Source organism: Artibeus jamaicensis, unplaced genomic scaffold, assembly GCF_021234435.1.
Source record: "Artibeus jamaicensis isolate MK-2021 breed Jamaican fruit bat unplaced genomic scaffold, CSHL_Jam_final scaffold_612, whole genome shotgun sequence".
NCBI lineage: Eukaryota > Metazoa > Chordata > Mammalia > Chiroptera > Phyllostomidae > Artibeus > Artibeus jamaicensis.
In genome coordinates, this window is record NW_026522049.1 from 2356678 (window position 1) to 2382570 (window position 25893).

Genomic DNA, 25893 nt, shown 5'->3' on the forward strand with positions numbered 1-25893 from the left:
CCCCGCGCCCACCACCCCAGCCCGCGGCCCTTCTTTGCAAGACACCTGGCCACCGCGCGGGGACAGGCGCCTGGCTGGATTCGCAGCCTCGGCCATGCGGCGGTCCCCTCGCTCCCGGGCGCGGTCAACTCCAGGGCCTGTGTCTGTGAGTGTAGGGAGCAGTTTGTCCTCCTCCGCGATTGGGTTTATTACAAACAAAATGGAAACCCAAGTTTTCTGGAAAGGAAATGAGAATAACCCCCCAGCCCCGGGAGGGCGGACTTTGAGATGACTAGGATGATGGCTGTCTGAGCAGCGAGGGGAGGCTTCAGTCTTTGAAATAAGGGAGGAGATGCTCGGAGCGAACTTGAAATACTCCGTCGGTGTGACTAATGCTTCAGAGCGAGCAGGTAATTTAAAAAGCAGGGTTGATTTCTCCTGGTTGCTCTCGGAGGGGCAGGCGCTGTGAGTCAGGGAGCCACTGTGCTAACAACAGTTACCTCCTAACATTTGCTCACCCGAGGGGAGTGCACTTCGAGGATGCGTGTCAGTACGCAGGGAACAGTTAGCATGCCCACTTCGCAGATGAGGAAACGGAGGCCTGCCGCGGTGGGGGAACTCCCCTGGTTGTTGGGCAGCTGGTGAGCATTTGTAGAGGGACACTGTGTACGGGCAGAGGGAAGCCACGGCTAGATAGTGGGGGATGGGTTTGCAAGTGAACTAGCGTTTCTGAACCTCTGTCCTCTGCTGCTGCTTAGCTTAGTGTCCTTATAGCCCTCGTCATGACCGAAAGACTTGTGCTCTGTGGGTATGGAGGTCTCGCTTTCCTGTGAGGGATAGGCGAGCAGTAGAAAGAGCAAGGTTGTCCTGGGGGCTGGATCCAGCTCCCATGGGTCGGTGGCTTTATTGTGTCTTGCTCTAGAAAAGTTTCTGGAGTCATTTTTTCCTTGTGAACTTTACCTGTGGGGTCTGCAGAGTGCTTGGAAGAATCAGAGGCAGGCCAAGAGGAGTTTTGAGGAAGGGAAGTATGAAGGCTCTGGACCAACATGAACAGGACAGGGGGCCAGGGAGGGGCCAGGAGATGTGTTTAAGACCCTTGTGCAGATCGAAGAGGTTTCACATGTACAGAAACTGGGAAGCAGATTCACTGTAGCGTTTCCGGTGACCCCTTGGTAGACCAGGACAGGGCTGCTCTTGGGGCTGTGGGAGCCTCTGTGGCTCTCAGATTTCATACTTAAAAAATGTATTCGAAGAAGGAGTTGGCAAATTTAGATCTCAAGATGGAAGATAAAGGGATCTGGTCATTTTAACTTCCTGCTCCCCCCCACCTGGTTCCCCCCCCGCCCCACCAGCCAACACAAAACTAAGCTAATACACTTGTGTGATCAAAACAAATATTGAAACTCTGACTGGCTGAGATCAAATAGTTCTGTGGAAATGAAAATGTTTACTCATAAAAGCTTAAAGAAAATGTCAGAAAATAATATTTGTTGGTGGAGAAGCAGGGAGGAGTAGCTTGGGGATTTTGTTTAAACGTGGAATATGTCTTTCATGTAATTTTAACATCACCCATAAATATCTATTACTCACTTCTTATAGGTAATGGCTGGTTTGTAACTCCTACCTACTTCTGCCATTTTTAATATACCCACTTCTTCTATAATTTATGGGAATGCACAAGCCGTGGTTGTAAAATGAGATGGAGCGAGAGCTGGATGAGCCTTTTAGACAGAGGCGGGTGGAGGGAGCCATTTTAACCGAAAATAGAACTAAAGTCATGCTTTCTGAGAGTTGAGTGGGTTGGAGGAGGAACAGCCAGGAAAGGGCAGTCAGTAGGTCACCTCTTGGTGGTCCTCCAGCCTTGCCGTGGCTGTACCGGCAGCCACGAGCAGGATTTAAGGGGAAAATCTGAGTTTACCTCTGCCCGCTTAGGACGCTTTCCCTCCTTCAGGTCCCTGTGCCCTGCTCCTCTTCTGTGAGGTGTCTTACCTGGTGTGCAGTGTCCCCAGAAGCCTGTGTTCTCACTCCCCAAGGCGACTTTTTCATGCCTTCTTCCCTCCTCAGACCCCCCTCTTCTCCCCCCGCACACACCTGGCCTCCCTTTCCAGTGACAAAAGAGGAGCCAAGACCAAGGACAGCCTCGCCTCCCGCCACACCTGCAGTGCCCGTGAGGCTGCCCTGCCGTTTTCCTCCCCACCTTGGCTTTGCTGAATGGTTGGCCAGTCCCTCCTCTCGTCCTGCCAGAACCCCACTCCTCCCAGGAGACCGTCCATCCCACCCCCTCTCGCCTCCTCAGGAAACATTTTTTCATCTTTCCCCGCCTTCTCCCCAGGCTCTCTGCCATCAGGTCTACAGCAGGCTTCAGTTCAGCGCTGTCCAGTGGGACTGTCTGTGCTGCTGGGGATGCTCTGCGTCTGCACAGTCCCGTGTGGCTGCCACGCAGGGCTGCTGGGTGCGGGGGTGCGGCTGGAGTGGCTGAGGGCCTGAATTTTTCATTCCATTCACATTTAAACAACCGCGTGCTAGTGGCTGCCATATGGGGTGCACTGTGGCTTCTCTTACCTAACACCTCTCTCCTGCTTCTGTCCCACTTCCTTGGGATGCTCCCCCTCACCTGAAAACATCTCTAAAGGTGTGTCTCAACCCACTGTCTCCCTTCCTTTTCTTTGCCCCTCACACCCTACAGTGTGGCTTCTGCTCCCACCTCTCCACTGAAACTGCCGGGTCACTGATGACCTGGCGTCAGAGTCAGGTTGCCAGACTCTGCCCTTGTCTCTCTCCACCTGACCAGTGGCTGCACCCTCCTTCCTGAAACACCTCTTCTCCTAGTCTCTCGCCACCCGATGGTTTCTTTTGCTCCTTTGCCTGAGTTCTGGATGATGGAGTTGCTGGTCCTAGTCCCCCTCCACTGTCATTTCTCTCTTTCCAGGTCATGTTACTCGCCCCCAGCCACTGCTTTATCTATCGACTACTTGCTGATGAGTCCCTTCAGACTTCTGACTCTTGACCATGCACAGAGCTCTCCACATTCCTTTCAGTTCTCTCCCTCCATCTGTCTTTCCCCTTGCAGTCAGTGGCCCCACCATCCATCCACTTGGTAAGAGTTATCCCAGATTCCTGTCTCCCCTGTCCCCTCCTCAGCCCTGTTCAGGCCGTCACTGGGTCCCAGGATCGACCTCCAGGGTACGTTGGAGTGCATTCCCCTCCCTCCATAATCAGAGCTCCCACTCTATTCTTGGCCACTGCTGCCTCCTTCCTGGACTGACTTCCTAACAGGCCCTCCAGCTCCACTCAGGGGTGTCTCCGGTCTGTTTTCCACACTGGACCCCCAGTGACTAACTTTTAAAACCAAAGATCACATCACTCTTTTCCTTATACACCCATCAGTCATCAAGAGGCTGGCCTGTGCCCCATCTCCACCTTTGCCAGCCAGTCAGCTGGACCCTCACCGACCTCTGCTCGCACAGCCTCCTTGGCTTTTCCCACCCCGCCTTGTGGTCTTTGAACTTGCCCTTCCTTCTGCCTGGGTGCCCTTGCCCTGGCTCTGCAAATACCTTCTTGCATTCCTTCAGATTTCAACATCGGGGTCGAAATCCTGGATCTCAGGCAGACTCTCCAATCGCTGCAACACGCTCTCTGGCTCAGTCCTCTTCGCCCACCCTGGTTCCTCGCTGACACAGGCGCCCCTTCGTCTCCAGTCGGGGCTTGTTTGCTTATTTGTGCCCTCTTCCCTGATGGCACCTGGCAAGGATAAGTCTTAACCTTTCTTACCAGTGTGTCCCAATGCGCAGCCCAGTATCTGTCACCTCAGAGGCCCCCAATAAATATTTCTTGATTGAGGTAATGCTTGCATGTGCTGGGCAGCCTTACTTGGATGCCGGCCTGGAAGTGGTGATAATTTTTGGATTACCTTTTATACAGCTTGCTTAATCGAGAGTTGCAAGGGCCAGGAGAGAAAGAAATCACATTTGGGTACAGTTTTCTTTTAATGCTAAAGCAAGCCATTTGGATTTTACTGTGGCGGGGTTGGTTTTCAGGCCATGGGCCGTCATCCAAGTATTGGGGTTGTAAATTGTCTTCACCTGCCTGCAAAAGGCTAGCAGAAAAGCCAGCTTGTCTGCTGTTGTGACTTTTAGCTGATTTTGTCAGTGTTTACAAACAAGATCTACTGTATTTCTGTCTCGCTTCAGTTTACACTCATTTATTTTCTTCAGCCAAGATTACATTGCAATGTACGGAGGCCACAATCTTGGTCATCTAACACCTCGGGCCTCCTTTCAGTAATCAATACCGGTGAACTTTCTTTTGATGTTCATCCCCTCTCCGTTAATTTTCCACTCCTCCCGAATCACACCGAACTATGCAGTTCCTACGAATCATGGCCTTTCATCGGGGGTGTGTGTTGACCGAAACAGACTTGGTTTCCCGGGTGTGTGGAGGGGACTTGTCTTCTCTTGGTCCCATTTTGGCTTTTTTAGACCTCACTTTCTAAGGTCCACTTAACCTCTTCATCTGTAGCAGTTGGAGACTCTGCTGGAGGCCCAGGGTGGGCAGGCCTGCCAGTTAGCTCCTGCCCTTGAGGGGTTCACAGTTTGTGAGGGGAGACAAGCCCCACACTCAGGCACCAGCTCCGTTTGTGAGTCTAAGCAGAATGTTATGATCCACAGCACGTCCGAGGTGGTGCCCGGCTCTTTGGGGTCATTGTGCTATGAGGAGGTGCTGGGCGGGCTGCTAGCAGTTAGCGTGACGCCCATTATTGAGACAGCCACCTCCCTATGTCAGAGTTGGAGAAGTGCATAGTGCTGGGGACAGGGCGGGCCCCGACTAGGTGTGTGCGGAATGAGTGAGTGAGAGGAACGAACACATACTCTCGTCATTCTGGTTAGAAACAGGGCTGCATCTCCTGGCTCCGAGGGTTCAGGGGGGAGCCCTGGGCACATCTGATGCTTGTACACAGTCCCCTGAAGGAGGACCAGGAGCAGAGGGAGGGATTGTTTTTGGCTAATGTACTCAGTGATTTTGTGTAAATTGCTAGTTTTTTTTTTTTTTTCCATAATGACTTCCAAGGATCTTAGAGTCAGATGTGTGGTCTCCATCCACTCCCTGTATTCTTCTCTCAGTTTTATGACCTGCTCTCTCTGACTATCTTCACTCTTTCTCAGCTCCCACTTATTTTTAACAAAATGAAAATAGCTTTGCTTTCTTTTCCAATTATAAAAATATTGCGTGTTCATACTAGAACATGACAGCATGAAGAAGTGAAAACGACTTGTCACCCCCTGTTGCAGGGATAACCTCCAGCATCAGCCAGATGCCTGTCTTTGCAGACTGCCCCTGGGCATGCGCGTCTTTGTTGGAGGCACACATATGTCTACAGAGAAAAAAATGTATTTTTAACGGAACGGAACATTTTATGTGCCTGTTTTGTAACCTAAGTTTTTAACTTAAAATACCTTGAGTGGACATTTTTCCACGCCAATAGCTATAAATCTACATCATCATTTAAATCCACTTCTAATTTGTCCCTTTGCGGGATGTTACACGCCTTGATAAACCTGCTTAAATCCTTTGTAGAACAAGGCAGTGCATACTTTAAAAAAATTGAAAAGATGTTCTGACAACCCCTTAAAGCAGTTGTGGGCTTTAAATGAATTGCTGAAAGGGAAAAACTGTGGCGGAGACCAAGCTCACCGTGAACACTGGGTGACTGGCGGTGGCACTGTAATTTTGGGTGAGTCACCGTTCCTTAGTGAGTCTTGGTGGGAACTCAGGATTCATTGTGGTTGCTAGGGGTGGTTGGCAAACCAGGGCCCAGCTGCTCAGATTGTTTCTGCTTGTTTGGAAATATCGGGGCTTAGAGATTCTGCTTTGAGGCCTGGGTGGGAGGGTTCTCTGCCAGCAGAAGGCACGGAGGCCTGACCCGAAGTACCCCTTCTGCTTCAGAAGCCCTTCGTCTGGTGGGCGTCACACCCCCTCCTCCACAGAATTCCCTTGGCGAGAGAGTGGACAGGAGGGACATTATAGTCCCTGCTTCAGTTGTAAGGCAATTTTTTTTCAAAAAGCCCCAAACCTGGATAAATCCTGTGATCCATCACCTTAGCCAGCACTGATGCTTAAAAACCTTTGGAAAAAGACTGCCCTTTGGTACATGGAGTGGGGACAGGATCTCCTTATCCATTTGAAAAGAAAAACTTCCCTCACCTTTGTCACAGGGGAAGTGAACAGCAGTCCAAAAACATATTAACAATAGTGAAAAGGCATTTTCCAGAACATTAGAAGTCTCAGGTGTCCCAAGTCCTGACCTAATAAATACTGAGAATTAGACTTTATTTTTTGCCAGTGAGAATAAATTGAGCAAAACAAAGCATGGTAAGGAATTCAGGCCAAAGCTTCTAATCCGCGTCGGTTCTGATACACTGGTCCCTAAGTAGGGCTTGCTGTGTGTCCGCACGTCTGGGTGCTGTGCACACAGGCTGCCGCTGAGCTGCGGTTACAGGTCGGGAGGTGAGCGCTGGCAGCGGGAGCCAGTTCGCTAGCAGAGTGCACCTCGTGTGGGAAGAGCGCCAGGCTGGAAGCCTCTGCTAAACAGCCACACGAAGGAGCCTCCAGTCGTTCTGCCACTGGTGCTGTTAGTCATATGGCATCGTTCTGGTAGAATTTGTTTAACTTGTATTTCAAATTAGCTTGTTAGAATAAAAATATGCTTGTGGGCAACGCATTGAGACATTTGTCAGAGAGATTTTTTTTTTAACATTTTTATTCACAAGACCGGTCGATAGCCATCTTACTATTCCTCTGAGGAACTGGGGGCCATGGTGTCCCCTCCTCTTGCAGAAAAGCTTAGGACAAGGCATTGCCACCAGCCAGGGTGGTTCACCCAAGAGCCCAGCTTTAAGAAACCCTGCAGTGTCCAGGGTCCTCCCAACCAGACTGCCCTCCGGGGGGAGTCCCGTCTCTGGGTTGTGGAGTGGAGGGTGTCCACGGGGAGCCCATTAGTGAGGAGTATTGCAGACCCTGCTGCCCGGGCTTTGGATTCCTTTGGGGATCTTTAATTGGAGGAGATTTTAATTGGGTCGTTCAGATACATAGAGGAGAGGAAAGTTGCTTTGACTTCTGTTGTCTTGGGGAAGGCGGGTGACGGAGAAGGTTCTCCTGGGGAAGAAGAACGGAGCCTGCTGTGGAAACCTCACAGGGGCGGGCAGCATGGCAGGTCTCAGCTCAGAGAGCATGAGGCAGAGTTCTCTCACCCTCCATGCAGACTGGAGGTGGGACGGCTGTCTCACCACGTTGTGCGTTCCTTGCCAGGGAGGGCCGCTTGTCTGGCGGGGCTGGGGAGGGTAGTGAAGTACAGGCAGGTCAAACCCCCTGGCTGGCAGTGTGAGCTTGGACAAGTCATCTCTTCCAAGCTTTATCTGTTTGGTGCTTGAGATGATTGAATGAGAAAACGTATGTAAACGTTTAGCACAATGCCTGACACATAAGTGCTCAGTGAGTGGTAGCCAAGTTTATCACCACTGTGGTTATCATCGTCATTTCTGCTTTGGGTGGGAGACTGTGGGGGTGGGCAGGGAGTTGCCTGGAGTAAATACAGCTTTGTGAATGGTCTCGGGGGCCAGTTGGAGATTCTAGAATGTGGGTTTGTAAAGGTGCTGGTGACCACCACTAGACCTGGGAGCAGGGTAGAGGCCAGCAGTCCCAGACCAGGCGGTGGGCGTGCATCTGCGGCTCACCCTGGTTAGACTCCCAAGTGCACTGCCATCCCCGGCCCTGGGGGGCGCTGCCCAGCGGGGAGGAGCGCCTGCTCCATCGCCATCAGTTACCTTTCCGTCCTCGCTTCTCCGAGTGGCCAGTCATTGTCCTGTTAATAATTCTTCCAGACCCTTTCTAAAAAATGCATTGGAATTCTTGCTTGCATGACCTCCTTGAGGAATGAGATTTGTAAGTTCATTAACCTCTGTGGGAAGGGGGTTTCTTTTCTCCGTGGAAGTGGATCATCTACTGGAGGGCGCGACCATTAATGTGGTGACTTGGGAGGTGAGCGCAAGGCCTGAGGGCAGAGGTGGGGGGGGGCCGCTTGTCCGCGTCCTCTTCCCCAAACACATCGGACTCAGTCTGTGTCCCAGGAAAGATGGGCAGATGGCTTCTGCACATCCCTGCCCCCTCCCCCTGCTTCGTGAATCTAGCACCGGCCCCAAGTTGAGACAGTCCGAGAAAACAAACCACGCCACAAACCCTTGTCTATTTCCACGAGTCTAGCTCTTTAAGTGTGAGGCGGGAAAGGAGGAGATGGGAGCGTTGCGTCCTGCGCGGGCAAGACCATCTGGACCGTGTGTCCATTGGCACAGGCCCGGGACTCCGCTGCAGCTGGGAGCGGACTAGGGTGTTTGCTGTGAGACCAGGTGGGCACACCTCCTCTGTCGCCCCAGATCCGTACACATTTTGTTGGGTGTGCGACGTAAGCCACTTGCTGGGATCCAGCTGAGTGGGAAGGACTCACGGCTTCATCCTCATTGGTTCGGCATTTCAATCCTGCTGCCACCTGGCCTGACCTACCTGTCTTCTGTATACCCTGGATACTCGGCCCAGGCTTGTCTGTACTGTGTATCACAAGGACATTTCATTACAATCAATGTTATATCAGCAGGTTATCATAATCCGCATCTCCCCCGACTTTACTCACCAGACCAGGGCAGCCCAGTGGAAATAGAAACACACCTTGTGTAGTCTTACATGCTCTAGCGCCCACCTAGAAAGGTGAAAGGAACAGGTGAGATGAATTTTAACATATTTTAACCAACATATCCAGAGTATTACCATTTCAACATGTAATCGGTGGTGAGTCAATCAGATATGGTCCCTGTTCCCACGGAATGTACATTCCAGTGAGGGAAACGCACCACCGTCTCTGCCGCCACCTCGCAGAAGACACCTGTAAACGGACCCACAGAGACAGTGTCCGCCGGTTGTGCTCAGGGCTGCGAGGGAAAGAAGCAGAGGCTGGGACGGGTATTACAAACGCGTGGCTGAAACGCCTCTCAGCAGAGGGGCCACTGACGCTGCCATCTCAGGTGGAGAATGGAGCAGGCGCAATGACCTGGAGCAGCAGGGAGCCGCTCAGAGTGTTCGGGAAGTTGAAATCAGACCCACGTGGCGGGGTGGCCAGAGGTGAGGGGAGAGCCTGGTGTGGGGCCGGAGGGAAGTCGGGGCCGCGAGGTCAGCCGTGGCACGACTTCTACTTGAGATCCAGTGAGGGTCAGTGAGATGGAAGGATTTAATAGAGTTGTAACACGACCCTGTGTTAAGAAGATGACTCTGGTGCTCTGTGCAGAATGGAGTGGAAGGGGGCAGGAAGGGAGGCCAGGAGACCAGTGACAGAGTCCCTGGGTTTCAGGTACAGAGGACGCTGGCGGAGGCCGAGAAGTTGACGAGGAGAGGGAGAGAAGTGGGCAGGTTCCACAGACAGGAGATGGCTTTGCTGGAAGCTTTAGAGTGATTACGTGTGGGGTGCAGGATGAGGGGAGGGAGGACATAAGGAGGACTCCTTTGGTTTTCACTTTAAGCACCTAGTAGTTGTGGGGAAGCCTAGAGGGGCAGGGTCGGAGTGGGGGGAGGGGGAGTCACGTTCAGGCAGCCATGCAGTAAGCTTGAGGTGATGAGTGAAGCTGGGGAGCAGGCAGTGATTTACACGCGTCTGGGGCTCAGCATCTGGGGCTCAGCAGACTCGGACAGCAGGTAGACTGGGTGAGGCTCTGATTGGGAGGGGCAGGTGGAGGAGGAGAGCGCTCAGGAGCCTGGAGCACCACTGTCGAGGTGGCATCTAGGAAGAGCAGCCAGCAGAGAAGCTGGAGGAGGCGTGGCTACTGAGGGAGGAGGACAGCGGGCAGCGGTGTGAGAGTGGCTGATGGAGCAGTGTCTCAAGGAGGAAGGCTTGGGCACTGGCGTTCAGCGCTGCTGAGACGCAGCCTGGGGTTAGGCAGCATGGCGGCTGCGGGTGGCCCTGACCAGAGCCAGCTCAATGGCAAGGTGGAGCCAGGAGCCAGGTGGGTCAGAAGGTGATTGGAAGGCTGGGAAAGGGGTTGTGCGGGGATTTGGGGACCACTTCCTCACCAAGGTGACCATTCAGGGAGCAGAGAAACAGGGCACTAATATGGCAGACTGTAGGTAGAGGGAGCGTGTATTTAAGATAAAATTCCTGCATGCGTGGCTGTTGAGGGGCCTGCTGTCCTGAAGAAGGAAGATGACAGAGGAGCCGAGGCCTCGAGAAGGTGACGGTGGTTGTTGTGGCACCGAGGGAAGGACTTTCCCTTGGCTTGGGTGTGGTGGGAGGTGCGTAAGTCCCAGCCCATGGCTCCCGTTTGCACCACCAAGTCCAAGGCAGGCCATCCCCTGCAGCGCGGGCGGGAAGTCTGAGGAGGAGGAGGAGGTGGTGTGACGTTGTCTGTGAGTGGGTGGCAAGCCTGCTAGAGGAAGCCAGGCCTGTGGGCTGTGGCAGAGTGATAGTTTGAGGTCAGAGAATGTGAATTTGAGTGAAACTTGGCCACCTAGTTTGGTGACATTGCCCAGTTGCTTGGGTGTGGGCCCGAGGAGGCAGGTGGCAGGCACATCAGGCTGGGTAGCAGGTGTTCGCGTAGGTCCATTATCAGCAAGAGCCGCCATAGGCCAGGGGGCAGGTCTGGGCCATTCAGGGAAGAGAGGAGCCAGGAAGGGGTGGTGGACAGTGGGCCTGTCAGGGGATGGAGGCCTCTGAGGGGGGGATACCTGAGTGGGTGAGCTGGAGGCGTACCTGAGAGGGTGTGGGCAGGAAGCTGGGGGTTGGGAAGTCACACTCTGAGGTGGTGCATTTTTGGAAATGAGGGGATCCTGGTGAGGCTGGGGGATAGTGTCACTGAAGGGGCATTGAGACAAAGGTTTTTTCTGGAGGAGACCAAGGAACTTTCTCCAGGGTGTTGGAGGTCATCTACATGGATGGTGACAGTGACGGGAGGTGGACCGAGGAGGAAGCTGGGCTCAGAGCTGAAGCTCCCGAAAATGGCAGGAAAGGACTCGGAGGCTGGGTGGGAGCAGGTGACTGGAGTGGCCTGGGCACAAAGAGGGCCACTTGGGGCTGGGGAGGGTACAGGGACACCAATCGCCCTGACCCCTCGTGTTCTGCTTCTGTGGGTGAGGAGCAAGGCAGCTGTGTGTGCGGCAGGGGGGTCCAACTGAGGCACGTGGGTGGCGAAGGGAAGGTTCTGGCCGGACAGTGGTGCTTGCCTATTTCCAGGAGCTCAGTGAGCCCGTGGAGGGTTGGCCAGTGCGGGGAGGAGGGAAGGACCATCTCAAGTTTGTGAATGAACAGATCCGGGAGGTCCCAGGAGCCCAAGTGCTGCCTGGTGACAGGGAAGGTGTGGTCTCTCCCTGAGGTAAGGGGGTGGGACATGCTCATGTCTTGGGGTGGCTCGGGAGGCGTATCTTTCTGGGCGTGAGAAGCACTCAGGGATTTCGAGTGACGTGAGCTCTGTGTGAGTCAGCCCGTGATGTGGTTGTTTCAAACCCCAACTTCAAAGGCTTTGGCCGAAGCATGAAATAGCTGCAGTAATATAATAAAGGAGGCGTTGGGCCTGCTTCCCTGTGCATCTAGAATAGTGTCTTTGGTTCTAGAGCCAGAGTTGATCCAGAGTTGGATGTGTGGAGGGGGCAGAGCAGAGAGGGAGGGGTCTGGACCCACGTTCCATGAGGGTGATTTGAAGGAAGGGTTCTTAAGGTGGGGTCTCTAGATCCAGGGCAGGGGTCTGTGAACGCCCCTGCCCCCCAGCCATCCGGAGAACTGTACATATGTATCTGCATTTCTGGGGAGGGTGTCCATAGTTTTTATCAGATGTTCAAAGAGTCCTTGACCTAAAACACATTAAAACCATTTGTTTAATGGATTTGGGCATTTTGGCTTAGAGAAGGGAGAAGTTGACTGTGAGGTGAGGGCGGGGGGAGGAGAGAGCTGTTTCCGTGTGTGTGACAGCTGTCATTGGTGGGCGGGGGCTTGCTCTGTGTGAACTCAAATGCAGGGACTCAGGTCAGTGGGAGGGATGAGAGGAGCCACACAGGTGGGTATGCACAGGGCAGGTGATGGGGGAGGTGGCCTGTGATGCTGGTGATGCAAAGACTTTGTCCAGCCCTTCCCGTCCTGAGGGGTGAGCCAGTGTGGGCTGAGCTTTGCTGGGAGCAGCGAAGCCCCGGCAGGTGCTCAGGTGCACCGTTCTGAGGTGCAGAGGCCCTGGAAGCCCACAGGCAGCACAGTAAATGTCATTTCAGGAACCGGACCCCCCCTGGGGGCCTCAGCTGACCCTCCATGGTGTGGGAACAGTGTTCCTTACAGCACTGCCTCCTCCCCGCATCTCATGCCCTCAGCCCCCCGCTAGGTGGTCTGCGTGGGCTCCCTGCAGTGATGTGCAGCCGTGTCAGATGGAATGAGCACTGAAGTGGGCTCGCAGGCCCGCTGAGCACGGCTGGATCTCCAGGTGGGGGGCAGGGGCTGTGCACCCCTCACCCAGCGTGTTCCCGTGTGACGGCAGGGCTCCCAGCTTCCTCTGGCAGCAGCAGGACCAGAGAGATCTGCCGAATGTAAGAGTGACTCCTGAGGGCCACCGCCGGCGCTTCATCAAGCTTGGCTTTGTCAGAGTTCTCTGCTTTTCCCCCTTCTTTTGGTTTTAAAAGCAGGCAGGCATGCCTCGCCAAGGATGGAATATTCTGGAAAACTGGAATTGGAATCCCACTGCCTGATTGAAAGCTATATCCTTGCTTCATGGGAAGAAGCTAAAAAAAAAAGCCAGTTTTTGGCTTCTCCCATGCATTTTAAATGTTCTGCAAAGGAAACAATGCCTCATTCCTTAAATAATTAAGTGGAGTTCACTGAGAATGGAGTGTTCCCCAGGCCTGGTCACACTGGAGTCCCCAGGGCCTCTCTCTCAAGGGGAGAGCTTGGGCAGGTGCCCGCAGAAGTCGTCTGGGTAGAAAAGCTGATGCAGCTTCACACATCTGCCTTTCAAGCTCTTGGTGCATTTGGCGCAGTCCTGGAGCTGTCACGAGAGAGGACGAAGCCGGCCTGCAGGCTTCTTCCCCCGAGGAGGCTGCATTCACCGTGTCTGTGTCTCCCGTGAATTCTTCGTCGGCCTTACTGTCCCTTCCCTGCCATGTGACTGCCACATGAGATGACTGGCCTCAGACCAAGTGCGTGTCCTCCCAACCACTGTAGCACTGGCACTGCTTTCTCTATGTGCTTAGTGGAGTTTCTGGAGCGTCTGTGCAGCGACGAGAAGCCTACTTTATCTTCTGGCTGAAGGCCCTTCCCTCGGGAGCAGTGGTGGCATCTCAGATCGGCAGTTATTTCCCGGCACTTGCTGGTCTGCGGGTGCACAGGCTCTTTCTCTCGGGGGCCACGGGACGGGATACTGAACACATACAGAGTCCAGCCATATGGTCACTGTGGAGTTTACTTGGCTCCTATAGAAGAGAGAGTTCCGCCAGGATGAAGGGAACTAGTATTTATTGATTATTGATATGCATTATATCATGTAAGCTTCATGTTCTATGAATGAAGAAACAAGTTCAGAGAGGTTAAGTTACTTGATTAAGGTTACACAGCCAGGACCCAGAGAAGGGCTTGTGTTCATATATGTTGTTTGGCTCTGAGGTTCGTACGCTCGGCAAGACTTTCACAATTCCGTAACAAAAACAACCCTTGTTTCAAAAGTGCAACTTGGGATTAAAAAAGAAAGCGGAGAGGAGCCTCAAGGAAGTTCTGTTAGCCGGCCTTTCTGAGGGCAGGGGCTAAAAGCAGGAATCTGCTCTGATGTGACCGCCTGGCCATTCACATAGCTGTCTGAGTTTTCTACAGACTCCTCGTGCCCAGAATCCGCTGGGCTATTCCTCTGTCTTCCCCTCCTCGGCCTCTGTCTCCTGGTTTCTCCCTGGCCGTTTCTCAGATTTCAGTAGAGGTTCTCCGACTGACTTCAGTCTTCAGTCTTGTTGAATTGCATGTCGTGATCACATCTGTGAGGACATTGTTCAGATTACTCAATAGGAATCTGAATCTCAAATAAATAAGCCAGTTTGGCTGGGTCTGCGTCAGATCACTCGTATTGATACTGATGTTGACACGGGAGGGTTGTGAGCTCTCCAGAGCCCGAGTCGCTCACACCCTTCGTGACCTCGTTCCCACAGTCGCCCATACTCTCAGTGGTTATGGTTGGCTGCGTTGCCTGGCTCACAGGAACACAGACTGATGTGGGTTGTTTTTTGTTTTTGTTTTTTGTTTGCCAAGTGCTGTAGGTCTTTGCTAGAGTTGGGGCCCTCCTGGCTGCCACGGAAGGACCTCCCTCTTGGCAGGTCAACGTGAGCAAGAAGGTGCTTTAGAGAAGTGGCTTCAGGACTGGTTCCCCAATCAAACAGCACTTTATTCCCATAAAAGTTGGGGTTTCAAGCCCCTCCATCCTAGGTGGGAGGTCAGACTGAGTCTGACCCTGTGAAATTTGTTCTATGCATCTTACAGAATTTGTTCAGTTTATTTGTGTCTTTTCCTAGAAAAAACCTCTTATCCACTAGTAACTGAGCGCATCTTGAGCACAGCTGAAAGAGGAAGGCAGATTGAAAATGTGATCTGAAGCCCCAATAGGAACTCCTTAAGAGTTTTTGCAGGAAGAAGGTCATAGTTGACGGTCTTCCAGGCGATCCGTGTTTAGAAGGAGCATTTTCGGGTCACCACTGGAGCAGGTACAAGCAGTTTCCCCCACATTCATGGGGTCAAAGACTTGCATGGGGGAGGCAGAAACCACCAAGAGCTCAGACCTCTCCGTCCAAAGGCGTGGTGTTTACGGCATGGGCTTGTCAGAGCCGCCAGCTGTACTCAGGTCCCCTGGGTTCAGGCGGCAGTAGAGCTGCATCCAGCCAGTCCACATGCAGGCTGCCCTCGCCCAGCATGTCCTTCTTACCTGACTTTGCTCCTCCATTCAGTCAACTAGGTAATATTTACTGCATATTTCCAGGGGGCTCTAAGATGGATTTGGCCCCTGTCCTGGTAGAGTTTACAGTACAGCAGGCAAAAGGGATCTTGACTAATGACAGTTATAATCCATTCAAGTACTTGTTGAGTAGTGTCTACTGGGCGCCGTCCATGGTGTTGGGAACCAGGCAGATGAGCCCCTGCCTTCGTGAGGCTTACTTTCTATTTCTAATGAGATACACAATAAAGAAAAATATAACAAACAATACATTTTTCTGGTGGACTAGAAGACAAAAAGTGCCGTGGGAAGCTGGGGCAGGTACAGGCGATTGGGAGTGTGGGCTGGGCCGGGTGGGGGGCTGTGTCAGCTGCAGAGAGTGGGCTGCAGGAGATAAAGATTATAGATGGGCTGGAATTAAGGATAAATGACAGGTTGCAACAGGGATTTGGCGAGGCTGAGGGAGAGAGGAAGAAGAGGAGTTTCCGTGACTGAAGGCCAGTTGCCAGGACCCGCTGTGTGTTTTGAAATGACTGAGAATGGAGACAGGCCTCGGGTAGGAGACAGGGTGGTGATCCAGGGGCTAAAATCACGGAGAAATGGGGGGGAGGGTCACACGGGGCCGTGGTCACAGCAGCATTGAGGGGTAGGGGATGGCTGAGTGTGGCGGCAAGAGATTGAAAGGTGGGCATCTTGGAGAGGCGGGAAGAGACTTGTCGGGAGGGGGCAGTGAGAAGCGGAGCGGCCCAGGTGTGAAGAGTGCTCCGCGGGAGAATCCAGGTGCTCCGAGGGCGGGCGGCGGGGGTGTCTAGCCTGGGATGGAGGGGCTTTTGCGAGAGTGTGATTCGTGATGAGAACCTTATAAATCCTGTTTCTGGCACTGAGCTTCTAAAACCCTGGGAATCTCCTGGAAGGAGAGTGATAAGGGGTCTTTTGTTATGTTAAGGAGGCAACTTTTGGAAGGTACTCGAGTGGGGGGTTGGTTGCCAAGGGAACCAAGGAGGCCATTCGAGGGCTGGCACTTTCACTGCCCCCCACCCCCCCTTTTCTGGAGGGGCTGGAGGTTGAATCAGTGGCCAGTGATTCCATCAGTAATACCTGTGGAATAAAGCCTCCATGAACATGCAAAGGGGCAGGACTTGGAGAGCTTCTGGCTGGTGCCCGTGGGAAACTGGGGGAGCTCCGCACACCTGCCCCTACCCTGCCCTGCGCCTCTCCTTCATCTGACTGTTCTTCAGTTACACCCTGTACAGTATGTTGGTGAACTAGTAAGTAAAATGTTTCTAGTAAATTAATAGAACCCAAGGTGGAGGCCATTGGAATCTCCTCCCCACAGCCCGCTGGTCAAAAACACAGGCGACAACTTGGACTTATGATTTGTCTGAAATGGAGGCAGTCTTGCAGGACCGAGCCTTAAACTCGCAGGTTCGGACGCTGCCTCCAGGTGGACAGTGTCAGCATCCTGGTGCCTTTTAGGACACCTAGCTGGTGTCTTGGAGAGTTAGAACTGAGTGCAGAATCCTGGCTGCCCTGAGGCAGTGCTGTTTGGAAGGGTGGCAGGCGGGCAGATGTGGCCCAGAGGAGGTCATGAGGGAGCGCAAACCCTCCAGGGTGAGGGTTTCCCAAGGTGTTGCTTCAGTGTTGTGCTAGGAAGAGACCTGGGCTGCGGCTCTCGGTCGGAGGTTCTCGGTGGCCACCTGGGGGGCGGGCCGCTGCCTGCTGCCCTGTCTGCTGATCAAGAGGCTGGTTGACCAACATGGTTCAAATACACCCAAAGGCACCTTTAGGACGGTGAGCCCTTGGGCAAGAAACTGAAGGTTTGGGGAACTTGGCAGGTATTTTCTGGGCTCTGCTGACTGTCAGGACTTGGGGAGAGGCTGTGAGGATGCTGTTGGCGAGCAGGATTTGGATTCTTGGACTGTTCCCTAAGGCCTGGGGTAACAGCCTTGCCTAGGGGTGGATAAGGACGAGCCTCTTCGCCTGCAGACCTGCTGAGCAGCTCGAGGGTGCTGCAGCCGGGGCTTGGTGGCGGGAGGGCGGCCGGCGGGGCTGGGAAGCAGGGGCAGCGGGGCAGGTGTGGGGCAGCACTGGTGGCAGGCACGGTGGGGTGGGTGGGAAGGAGCCCGAGCAGCTGAGATGACTCACCTGATGGCTCCGTGTGGCCTTCTGTCTCCTCTGTGAAACGAAGACAGGCACGGTCGTCTCAAGGTCGTCGGGACAGTTGGGTGAGATGCGTGTCAGTGCCCTACACGATGAGAGCACACAGCCGCTGTGTGCTGGGACCCCAGGGGGCGCCTGAGCCCTGGGTGCCGAGGCCCTCGCCTTGCTGGATGACCGTGGAAAGGCTTTTCCAATGTAAAAACTGGATCTCTTGCTAGAGGAACACAAACTGCCCTGAAGACGTAAATGTGCACAGAAACCTGTGAATCTGAGCAGGGGAGGCTGGAGCAGAGCACCGGGAGGAACAAACACGGAGTGGGGAGCATGCACACAAGCCATCTGGCCCTTTGGAGCAGCCGGGCGCTCCGTGCCGTGTCCTTGGAGCGCGGCAACGGCACAGGCTGTGCCCCCGCTGGCCCTCTGGTACCTGCTGGCTGCCTCCTTCGCTGAAAGTCAAGCATCGGACCTTTTCCAAAAGGGAGAAGAAACTGTGGAGGATCCAGCCCTGAAGGACCTTCACGGGGTGCGTGCTCATCCCCTTGTTGTCCTCTCTCTCCCTGTGCTCACTCATCCCCCTTCTCTCCGCCCTCGGCTGAGACGTGTTTTCTGGACCCCAGGCTCCCGCGGCACATGGTGTAGTCGTGGCCCTTGAGATCATTCTGGCTGGAGCTTTCCACTTCCTTTCAGGCCAAGCAGGGCACATGGGAAAGGCCATGTGTACAGCACACTGGGGTGGCGGTTGCTGGTGGGGGCTGGACACTGGGACTCGGGCGGTGCGGGCTCAGCCTGTGGCTGAGTGGCTCAGTATCTCAGCGTGCATGTAACCTACTAGCTAGCAGTCCTGCTGGAGTGGGGCCTTCCCCTGCTCCCCAAGGAGAATCTGCTCGTTTGCCTGGTGGGGTTGTGCAGGGTCCCACTTGCTGGCAGCCCTCCGTGGTTTGGGTTCCCACAAAGCTCCTGGCCACAGCCTCGAGTGCTTTCTCTATCAAGGTGCTGTGGGGGCTCCAGAAGTGAGATCTGTGCCTGAGGGGCTGTGGCCCCATTTGAGGGCCATGATACATCTATTGCTACCCAAAGACAAGGCAGATTATGTGAGGGCCACAGCAGAGCTGAGCTCCAGGGAGGGAACCCAGCTCGGTGCTGGAGCTGGTCCCTCTGATGGAAAAGGTGACCAGTTTGCATTTGCCTTGGATGTAGGATTCTGACCATTGGGGGCGGGAAGGCTAGTTGGGGGTAGAGATGAGCAACAGGCATTCCAGGGGGAGGTGCAGCTTCACCAAAGGCAGGTTGGGTTAAACCTGTTGTCTGGATAAGGGACCGATGGGGGGGAGGCCACAGTGTCAGGTGAAGAAGAGGCTGGGTGAGGATGTAGATTTCGTCTGTGAGGACTGCCAACGCAGCCCATTTATGCATAGCTAGACATGGTGGGCACCCGTGCTTGGTTTGAATCAGGCGAGGTGGACAGGGTGTAGTACACGGGAATCAGGCCCCAAAAGGCGCCCTTTACTCTGTCACTCATTTGAGGTCCACAAGGACCGACTCTGGACTCAACGCGGCCTCGCTCCGCTCCCTCCGAGTGCCTGGGGCTCTGTGGGGCTGCGGCACTATTTTCGTGCTCCTGCAAATGCCCGTGTTTATTTTTAACCTGGAGCCTTTGTAAAGCAGGGATGTGTCATGCAGGCTTTGCTTTTGAGTAAAAAGGTTCTCTTGGGCCGATGGAACCTGCAAAGGATGTTCTTGGTTTAAAGTTGAACATTCTCTTTACTGAATACCCCGATTTATCTATTTTGACATAATAGGGAAGGCCACACAGTAATTTGCTTTTTTAAAAGTCCTGGAAAGAGGAAACCCACCTGCAGTTCGCCAGTTCCCTAACCTGTCCTGGCAGATCTGTGTCATGACCCGTGGTGCTCAGGTCTGTGTGTTGGAGGTGACAGGCGATGACAAGCGGGATGGAACCCTGCCAACCCGGACCAGGGGCTTAGGATAGAATGTCTGTTATCTTTTAAGCATATGCAAATTATACCCGAAAAACTAATGAGATTAACATAGAGTTTAAAGTGTGGGATTCAGCACCTGTACTTATTTATACCTTTGCTCCAAGAACCCATTAGAATGATAATAGAGAGGTTATTAGAAGTATAATCCTATGACAGCAAAGTGAATGGGAGGGAAGTACCAGGAGCTGAAGGATGCAACAAATTAATGGGTGTTATAAAGGAGGGGGGAGTGGGGACTACAGCAGAGAACAGCAGGGCCCACAGTGTTGTCTGAAGCCCGTCCAGCTGCTCTCCAATGCAGCAGCGCCGTTTCGCATTCCCACCAACTGAGTGTGAGGTTCCGGTTTGTCCTCATTCTCTAGAACAGCTGTTATCATCTGTCTGATCACAGTCCTGCGCGGGGTGTGGAGTAGCATCTCACTGTGGGTTTGGTCTGCGCCTCCCTGATGGTTAATGACGCCGAGCATCTTTCCATGTGCTTGTTGACCATTTGTGGCTCTTCTTCGGAGATCCTCTGTTCATATTATTTGCCTGTTTTTTAATTGGGTTAGTTGTCCTTTGGTTAATGCGTTCTAAGAGTTCTTTACCTGTTCTGGATACCAGTTCCTCATCAGATGTATGATTTGCAAACGTTTTCTCCAATTCTGGGGGTTATCTTTCCAATTTATTTGACGGTATGAATTGCAACACAGAAGTTTTTTTATTTTCAGGTAGAACAGTTTTACATCTTTTTATTCTGGTGTTGATGCCACATCTGAAGCTTTGACAAGTTCCCCCGGTGGCGTATTTGAAATCTTGCAAACCCAGTTCCTTCCGCCTGTGCCTGGACGTCTGAGCAGCGGCTTTTTTATTCCCCTCCAGTCTCTTCCCTCTTCAGTCCATCCTCAGTACCAGTGCCAGTTGTTCCTCTAATTGTAGTTTGGGTTGTACTGCTTCCTTTGTCGGCATCAAAAGTCGGCATTTTCTGAGTTCATTTACCATGACGCAGATTGCCCATTTGAGACATTAGTGGGAGGTCAACAGATTAGAAGATATAACAGATTCTTAGTTCAGGTGGATAGCAAGACGTGATCTCCCAGGTGAAGTAGTTGCTGCAAGACCGTTCACGGGTATATTTGAATGCTTTTTCATTGTGGCGGAATAAAATGTCAAAGAAATTTATTTTTAGATTATTAAGAACAAAATACATAAGTGGCCAGACATCTGATGTTGTTTTTACTGTGGATAAAAATACAGAGGCTTTCAACATTAAAAATCGAGACCATGGTTGTTTCAGGTCTTGAAGGAAATCCTGTTGCTCAGTATTAGGAATAATGTTGCCAAGTCATATCCTCACATCAGGTGTGGCATATACTTTGTTTCATTGCCATGTGATATGAAAATCTCTCCACACAGACGTGTTACAGCAGAAGGAAGAACAGAAGCGGCTCCTCTGGCCACACACTGCGCCCTCTTGCATTGGGCTCGTCCAGGAACCATTCATTCATCATTAAGACTTGGGCGCTTGCCACCTGCTTTGAGAAAACACCACTTGGACAGAGTCCGATTCTCGGCTCGTGGGGTTCACGGTGTGCAAGTCATAAAACTGACTTTTGGTTTAAAGCTTCCTTTTTTCGCCTTAAACTCACATAGAATTCGTTTTTATCACGTACGTGTTCAATATGACACGTGAAATAAGTCATGGATGTACGTTGAAATCCCAAGATGAGACATCTTCCACAGATGAAACATCGTGACTTGAAGGTGCCCATTGCTGCCACGGCTCGTCCGCAGGGGCAGGTTGCGAGCCCGTGTGCAGTGCAAATGACAGACGTTGTTGGTGCCTCACACAGCTCCCGCGTGATCTTCCTGCAGTCTTGGGTAGAGAATACACTTTCTTAAAGGTGAAGGTACATAACTATGAGAAGAGCTATCCAAGCATACTTCACGTTTTTCATACACACACACACGTATACTTGGAATGTATATGAAGGAGCAGGTAGCTTAGACGTTAATTTTCCATGGCCCACAGTGGGGAGATGGTGGCCCCAAGACAGAGACTGATTGCCTTAGCGTGGCATTCAGAGTCCGTGGCTGTTCAGTCTGGTCCACCCCTGGACCTCATCTCTTGCCAGTCCCCTCCTGTAGCCCCACCATGCTCTCGCTGGTCCTGAGCACACCTCTTGCACCTGGAGAGCCATTTCCACCTCATCTGCCAAACCCTGCGCGTTGGCTGGGCCCTGGGCTTGGGGTTGTGTGTGTGGAGGAGGGAGAGGGGTTCCTGTGCAGGGGGACAGGGGTGCCATTTGAACATGAGACGGCATTGCAGTGTTGCTGGTAGGTTTTGTTTGATCTCCTCCCTGGATCCCGCCCTTGGTCTCGTCTTCCCGTAACCTGCTTACCTCCCCTTCATCTTCGGAGATGCTCTTCCCGCCTCACCCCATGCAGACGCTGGCCTTCCGTCCTGGCTTCACTTTTCTGAAACCGCCTCTCCCCTCCTGACTGTTGGGGTGTTCACCCACTGCCCCGGACTGGCCGCCCCTTTGGGAAAGTCCGCACACTTTCCCACAGCGCACGGGATGGCCCTGATGATCTCGGGGGCAGCCCCCCGCCTGTGAACCAGCCCCGGAACTTAGTTAAACCCACGTCGTGGGAGACCTGCGGGAGAATGTCTGAATAGGGTCCAGCCTTCCGGGATAGACACAGTGTCATTGAGGAAGCCCCTCAGCACTCATCAGGGGCACGTGCCTCATTCCATTCCCTGATGTAAATGTGGCCCCAAAAGGGAATCCCAGTCAGTGGAGTAGGAGGATTTGTGACAAATGGGACTTACACCAGACCTCTCATTTCTCAGTTCTGCTCCTCTGGGCAGTTCCAGGGCAGGTGAAAATAATACAGTGGGTCTGCTGGGCGTTCAGACCCGACAAGGTGGCGGACTTGTGGCGCAGGTCCAGCAGGGGCAGGCTTTCCCCAGGGAGTGGCCAGCCCACGGCCGCAACAGCGTTTGTGGAATTACTCCGTGTCGCCCCTTGGGGGCAGGGCCGCCTGTGTCACGTGCTCCATTCCTGGAACTTCAATTCCTGGACGCTGTTCTGTAATATTAGTCTGTTTATTTGTTAATACCTCCTTGCTTCATGATAATATATTTCAGTATCTGATGTGGCTACACCCCTCGCTACTCTTCATTTTCAGAATTTTCTTGGCTATCCTCACATGGCAAGTGTTCCCCATGAATAACCCTGTCTAGTTCTAATCCTGTGGACACCTGTATTGTGTTCAATGTATGTATTAACCTAGAGACAATTGACATCTTTATATTGACTTTTCCCATTAAAAACAGGATACATCTTATTTATTAAAGTTTTCTTTTCTGCCCCATAGAAGTTATATATATATTTTTAAAGAGTTTATTCATTTATCTTTAGAGGGGACGGGAAGGAGAGAGGGAGAGAAACATCAATGTGTGGTTGCCTCTCATGCGCCCCCTGCTGGGAACTGGCCTGCAACCCAGGCATGTGCCCTGACTGGGAATCGAACCTCGATCCCTTAGTTCGCAGGCCTGCACTCAATCCACTGAGCCACACCAGCCAGGGCAGAAGTTATATTTTTAGTACAGATCTTGCATAATCTTAAACAGATTCCTAGAAATTTTATCTTTTAGTTCCTGCTGTAAGTGGGATCTTTAAAAATCCATGATATTATCTATCTGGTTGTTTGTATATATAGGAAGACTATCAGCTTTATTTTTTATTAGTAATTTTATAGCTAGCAATGTTACTGAATTTACTCATGTTCATTTTTTTTTCTGTTGATTTTCTTGGCTGTTCTAGATGTGTGATATTGCCTACAAACAACGGTAACCGTGTTAAAGGGATTTTGCATGAACGTAGAACCACAGTGTGCTTGTGAGTTAGCGTCTGTGTGTGGAAGAACGTGCTGGAAGGAGCGTGTGTCCATATCTCCTTTCTCTCCAGCTCTCTGTCCTAGGGCTCGTGGGGGTGACCCTGCCAGCATAGGGGCCTGTTGACAATCTGAAGAGAGGGCTCGAGGGCCTGGCTTCTGGTGCCTTGGGACAGGTGCTCAGTTCAGGGCCTGTGTCCTGAGAACACAGATTAGGTGAGTCAAGATGCTATGGCCAGACTTGAAGGTCTGATAGGAACACTTATGACCAACCAGGGGGAAGGACATCCTAGGCCCCATGACAGGCACGCGCGTGGTGACATGAACGTGCAGGCGATTTGGGGAAGCTGGCAGCAGAGCAGTGCCGCCTGCCTGGTGAGGGGCGGGGCCCGGTAGACAGGGGCCTGTGGGCCACTCTGACGCACCCAGAGCTGGGGGTGCAGGCCTCAGAAGCTGGGGGGCGGGGGGCAGCGCCTGGCCCATCCAGCCTGGGGAAGGCGTTCCTCTTGGTGCTGTGTGAGCGATGGTTGGAGCTGGTGGTGGTCAAGACTGAGGGGTTCCCTGCGAGTCTTGGAAACACTGTGTGAAGAGCTGTAAAATAGTGTCCAAATGGTTCGTTTTCATTCACGTCAAGTAGAAATAGGAATAATAAGAATTGTGAGGTTTTACCAGTTCATATCAGAAAAAGCCCAGAGCTGAGCATTGCAAATGAGGGATTATTAGAAATGAAAACATTGTTTCTCTTTCTTTCTTTCAAAAAGTAGTTATGCCGGTTCTTTACAGAAGCATGTTACACAGAGCCAGAATTCATTCCAAGCCAGAGTGGTCTCTCTGCCGGGTGGGTTTCATATTCCAAACACACGTCTGTTGCACAGAGTGTCTAATTATTCTCGGGGACAATTACTGTCAGGTTCCAAAATGTGTTCAGTGAGCAGCTCTTGTGTTTATTCAGCTCTAAAAAGACGAGGAACAGTAGGCTATATTGTCTGCCTAAAGAAACACTTTGCCATCCGGAAACATCTGCTTTCTATTTAAAGCGCCGGAGAGGGAGTGGGAGTCTGTTTGAAACACTCCCTGGGCCCCGAACACCATAGAGAGGGCGGTACATCGGGTACGAAGGTGGCTGCTGTTCTTGGACGTGCACTCGCTCCAGCTTTTCCCTGATGCGCGGGAAAGGCGGCCTCCCGAGTTTGAAAGTTCTGCTGCTCCTGGGTTTTCTGTTTATACTGATTTGCACACTCGTGGGACCTGGTGTTTGTGTCCCAGTTCCATCTCATTTACTTTCCCAGGTGAGGCGAGACGCTCTGACCAAGCCGGGGTCTGCCTGAGTTTTGTGGTGAGGTTTGTAGCGTGCTCTGACTTTGCCCATACAGATGTAAAGATTCCTTGTTCAGGTTGTCCAGAATCACTGCGACCCTCGGTTTTCTGTGTGGATGGCGCCGCCCTGTCGGCAGATTGACTGAGAATGTAAGCGACTTGCATGGCGTGCAGGTAGCGTGCATGCAGATCACTGCCTTAGTCGTCTACTGCTGTGTAATGAGCTGCCGCAGACTTGGCAGCTTCAGCTAGAACATGTTTCCATGGGTCAGGAGCCAGGCCTGGCTTGGCTGGGTCCTCAGCTTCAAGGTCTCTTAGACCAGCGGTCCCCAACCTTTTTGGCACCAGGGACCAGTTTCGTGCAAGACAGTTCCCCCACAGATTGGGGTTGGGGGATGGTTTGGGGATGATTCAAGTGCATTATGTTCAAGTGCATTACACTTGGTGGCCTGGTTCTTAACAGGCCTAGACAGGTACCATCCACGGCCTGGAGGTTGGGGACCCCTGTCTCAGAAGGAGTCATCAAGCTCTTATCCAGGGCTGGGGTCTCACCTGGAGGAGGCCCAGCTGTGGACAGATCCACTTCTAAGCTTCCAAGCACTCGTTGGCAGAATTCCAGTTCCTCGAGTGGCTTTAGACTGAGGTCCTCAGTTCCACTCTGGCCGTTGGCTAGAGGCCTCCCCACGATGATGGCTTGCTTCATCAAAGCCAGCAGGAGAGACTTGGCTGAGAGAGTGTGCCAGCACGGCAGAAGCCACAGGCCTGTGTAACCTGCTCACACACGTGACAGCCTGTCACCTTGGCTGTATTCTTTTGGTTAAGAGCAAGTCCCAGGTCGCACCCCTGCTCAGAGGGAGGGCGTTACACCAGGTGTGAGTACCAGGAGGCTGAATCATTGGGAACACGTCAGCAGCTGCCAGGTATGGGCACTGCTGTTTTAGGGAGCGAGTGCAGCCTCGTATTTAAGAGGGAGAATGTCCGTGTCCCTTGCACTGACTTCAGATCTCCGATCTGCCAAGCTGCGAGGCTGCCACTCACTACACGTGGAACCCAAGGCTGGTCTTGGCCTTTCTGAGCCCCTGCTTCTCCCACCCTTGCAGCACCTTCCCCACAGGGTCACCGTGATCCTAAATGAGGAGTCACAGGTACAGCTGGGCAGAATGGCAAGTAGCCAGTCAACATTAGCTACTGGCTTTTCTTTTCACTATTGTGTATTTTTGGCCTCTTCTTTAAATACAATTAGATTTTTGACTTTTCGAAGAATAAAATAGACTATCCCAGTGGCCTCAGACTTGGTTATTCATGTGGGAACCCCAGTCCTTTGGGTGGTTTCCGGGGCACACAGCTGCTGCGGGACTGGCTGTGCAGGTCCTCGGGACTGAGGACCAGTGGCTGGGGTGCCCTTCTCTGCCAGGAGCTGGCCGGCGCCCCTGAAGCTCCCTGCCAGGTCTCGGGGCCTCTCCCCGGGGTTTAGCAGCCACTTCCCCTGCAGCCCCCGGGGATGCGACCAGCTGTGCTCTCCCAAGAAATTGCACTTCTGGGTGGGGACCCGAGGGCAACCTGTCTTGGCTTCGGTCCGTTCCCAG

The 25893-nt window shown here is 52.8% G+C and overlaps 2 protein-coding genes across 2 annotated transcripts in view; one reads left to right on the plus strand and one right to left on the minus strand.

Annotated features, from left to right (window-relative positions):
* The window catches only part of WHAMM (WASP homolog associated with actin, golgi membranes and microtubules), a 273660-nt gene that overhangs the window by 193888 nt on the left and 53879 nt on the right, over positions 1–25893 (minus strand). The window lies entirely within an intron of this gene.
* Positions 1–25893, plus strand: part of HOMER2 (homer scaffold protein 2) — a 54662-nt gene that overhangs the window by 278 nt on the left and 28491 nt on the right.